Here is a 3,862-nt window from a genome sequence, read left to right on the forward strand (position 1 = left end):
GTAAAGTTTTGGTCTCACTGACTCAAATATAACAAAAGTGCAATTTGTGCTCAGTGCTCACAACTGTATTCAACTTACTACACTCTGACTATACAATCCCAAACTGCACAAGGCTCTTGTTCATAGCCAGGAAAGTTAGCATTTCCACGTGTCTTGGAGAAAGGCTTGCTYTCTTTTGAGAGCAGATGTTCCCTGCTGCAGAGAAAATCCGCTCTGATGGGGTGGAGGTTGCAGGGACGCACAGAAAAGATTTGGCTAGCTTTGACAGCGTGGGGAAATGCCCCTCATTTTCACTCCAACATTTGAGAGGATCATCCTTTTTAGAGAGTGTGGCTTCTCCGAAGTAAAGCCGAACTTCACTTATCACAACTTGGAACTTTCGGTCCTCCTCAGATTCTCCATCCTCATTTTCACTCTGACTGTCTGTGTCAGACTCAAGAAGGGTTTCCAGAGCACTCTTTCTATCTGAACTATTGACCCTCTGCAATCTTGCATCCTGTGTCCCAGCTGTTTTTGCTTCTTTGACAGCAAGCACTTCAGCACTCCCCTGCAGTCTGATGCTATCTTCAGGAGTCAAAAACTTCAGCTTTCTGTATCTGGGGTCCAASGCAGCTGCAAGAATAACTGGATTTTCTTTATCTGCTGAGATAGTGGAAAGACTCCCCCATCTCTGTGTTATCCCTTTTTCTACACTGGTAATGAMATTTTTTCCTGAGCTTGTCTCAAATTGGTTTTGGTGTACTGCCCGTGTCAGCCCTTTGACCACCTGTGGAAGACCTGAAATGGTTGTGTACTGCTGTCCACTAAGGTAAAAGGTAGCAGTCTCTAAAGGTGCCAACCCTCGCTTCAGTTCTTGAAGCAGCTCCCACTGCTCTGGCTTCAAGTCGAAGTAGTGTTTCCCTCTCGGAGTTACCTCRGGATCTGAAAGAGTGGCAGTGACAGGCCTGGCTGTTCAAGTAGTCTCTCTATCATGTGGGATGTATTATTCCATCGTGTGCTGACATCATGGATCAGTGCATTTTTCTTAACAATCATTTGCTCCTGTTTCATCTTTAGCTTTGTACTAGCCAGCTTACTTCTTTTAAAGTACTCCACTAGCTGCCTAGCAGCACCTAGTGCTCTGCTGATGGTGGTTTCTTTGAGAGCAGTGTTGACTATAAGCTGGAGTGTGTGCCCAGCACAGCGAATAGAGGCCCATCCATATTTCTCTTCAAGCAGTCGCATTGCTGCCACCATATTGGAACCACTGTCATGCACCACTGCTTTTATTTTGGTCGGCAAGATTTCAAACTTTGTTAAAACCTCTTCAGTCCATGTCATTATATTTGCACCTGTATGCCTCTCCTCAAGAGGCATGGTAGAAAGATTTAAGGCCTTCATCTTCCAATCTTAGCTCAGGAAATGGCAAGACACACCAAGGTAAGCCTCTGTTGCACGACTGGCCCCCACATCAGCAGTCAGCGTGGGGGAACCTTCGACACCCCTGAGAGTCTCCTTTACCTGAAAGACATGAGATGATTTGTAAGAATAGTAAACATTATGAAGAAAATTATATATTTTTTTCATTAACAGCATCTGATTGTTTATGTATATAGCCTTAAATGTATTTACTAATTCAATAATTCAGTTACCAAATATAGTTAAGTAGGATAACAAACGTTGAATATATGTTTAAAAAATATTATTAAATACCTTACCCAGGATTAATTTATTAGTTGCTCAGTCAGCAAGCTCTTAATATTATTTCATCATGAAATTTGTAAAATTCTTAGTTGGTAGTGAGTGAGTGAGTGAGTGAGATCTATGATATTTTAATTCTTATGTCTTTAAATGTTGCTTGTTTATTAAATCATTTATTTTACTGTGTTATTGTTGCTTTACCAATATTGCTTTAATACTTTCATGCCAAAAATCTAATTGAAACAGAAAAAAAGAGAGACTGACCTTTTCAAAAGTTGCACAATATTTCTTCTCCATCAGTGTGGTGAAGTGAGATCTGCCTGGTAGGTAGTTGTCATGATAATCCGGGTTGAACTGTTTAATCATGTCTTTAAATCCTTCATCGTCTACCATGGATAGTGGTCTCATGTCYGTCACCAGCATCTTCAGAATGGACTCAGTCAGGACATTGGCTTGCTGAGGTGTGCATGTAGCTGGCTTTATAACAAAGCCGTCCATTGAAGAAGACGAGTGTACTTTTTAGCACTGAAACGTAACATTAAAAAACATTAGCATTCCTTTTCTAACACATCACTGTTATAACGCTACAGAAAACACATGAAATGTGTGTGCTAAGGCTAATGAATAAAATTGTCGTCGCTAATGTTAACTTTTACAGCTGTCAATATGAGTCAGTAGCAAGTTAACTCTGTTTACGCTTATTGTAGCAGCTAACTAGCAATTTAGCTTACCGAGATGACGGCCCATCTTCCTCAGCCACAACATGCTTCCTTTTCAGGTGCTTGTGCATCCCAGTTGTGCTGCTGTGGAAGGCAAGTTCCACCTTGCAGATATTGCATTGAACACACTTCTCTGTCGTTTTCTTAAAATGATCCCACACTTTTGAGCTCCGTTGTCGGGTAGCCATGATCCAAGTCTGTCTGTGTGAATGCGTCYGCTCGCGGCCTACCCACTACTGCGCATGCGTGCGTGCGGCCTAACCACTACTATGCATGCGTGTCAAGGACAGAAAGGCAGACGCAGAAGATGCCGCAGCAGTTTGGAGAGAAAAACAAAGTTAAAGTAAATAAAAAAGCGACGCATCGACTAAATTAATCGTGACTAGTCGACTAATCGTGGCAGCCCTAGTTACCCACTAGGTGGTTTTGTAAAGGTATGTCAAGCTGAGATAGTGTATATGCAATCCACCAATGTGCGGCATCTCTCAAAGAACTGCAGTGTATGCAGGAGGAAATATTCATCCTGACAGATAGCCAAGCTGCTGTTAGAGCTCTCCAAGGGCCACATTTTACGTCACTACTGGCTTGGGAGTGTGCCGAGGCAGTCAACCAACTGGGGAGAGTTAACAGTGTTACTATTAAATGGGTACCAGGACATACTGGCATCTATGGTAACAAGAGAGCTGACCACCACGCAAGAATTGGTAGTCAAGCCCATTTTAAAGGACCAGAGCCTGCTATAGGCATTTCAACAACAATCTGTAGGACTGCCCTACAGGCATGGAACAGACATCAACACTCAATCCGCTGGAGGGAGCTGACGGATTGCAGACAGGCACAAGAACTGATAAAGGGCCCAAATACTTGATTTGGAAGAGCCCTTCTTGCCCGACGAGGAAAACTTTAAGTACTTTGGTTGGAGTCCTAACTGAGCACAACTTGCTCAACCGCAATAAAATGGTGATGGGACTCCATGAAAATGGTCTGTGCAATGCCTGTGGCATTGAATTAGAGACCTCTTTGCACTACTTGAGCCAATGCCTGGCCCTGATTAGTCAAAGGGAAAGAATTCTTGGAGAACCTTTTTTGGATCCCGAGAAGCTTAGAACACTGAAAGTTTCTAACCTGGTGTCCTTCCTTTGAGGGACGCGAAGGTTTGATTAAAACACAGTGTCTCTTTTGGGGAGAGTAATGGACCCACTTATGATGCCTCCACTCACATGGGTATTGCCCATCCCCATATACCATAACCATAGGTAGCTAGCTAAATATTTAAGTTAAATATTTAGGTGGCTAGTTAAATATTTAACTTGCTAGCTAAATATTTAAGTTGCAACCTAAATATTTGGGTAGCTAGCTAAATATTTAACTTAAATATTTAGGTGGCTAGTTAAATAGTTAAGTTTCAAGCTAAATATTTAGCTCAAAACTAAATATTTAAGTCACAAGTCAAATATTTAGCT

At 42.0% G+C, this 3,862-nt stretch overlaps 1 long non-coding RNA gene across 2 annotated transcripts in view; it reads right to left on the reverse strand.

The window, feature by feature from the left end:
* Positions 1-1,028: 1,028 nt before the first annotated feature.
* Positions 1,029-3,862, reverse strand: part of LOC106532280 (uncharacterized) — a 4,821-nt gene continuing 1,987 nt past the window's right edge. The window contains exons 1-3 of one of the 2 annotated variants that reach the window (XR_001312049.1): positions 2,412-2,431; positions 1,945-2,195; positions 1,030-1,500 (exon numbers count right to left, since the gene is read on the reverse strand). This is a non-coding gene — a long non-coding RNA (uncharacterized LOC106532280). Of the gene's footprint in view, positions 1,501-1,944; positions 2,206-2,411; positions 2,432-3,862 lie in introns of those variants that run through there. The other variant, XR_001312050.1, reaches the window with a different exon arrangement.

The sequence above is a fragment of the Austrofundulus limnaeus genome, unplaced genomic scaffold (assembly GCF_001266775.1).
Source record: "Austrofundulus limnaeus strain Quisiro unplaced genomic scaffold, Austrofundulus_limnaeus-1.0 Scaffold743, whole genome shotgun sequence".
NCBI classification, from domain to species: Eukaryota; Metazoa; Chordata; class Actinopteri; order Cyprinodontiformes; family Rivulidae; genus Austrofundulus; species Austrofundulus limnaeus.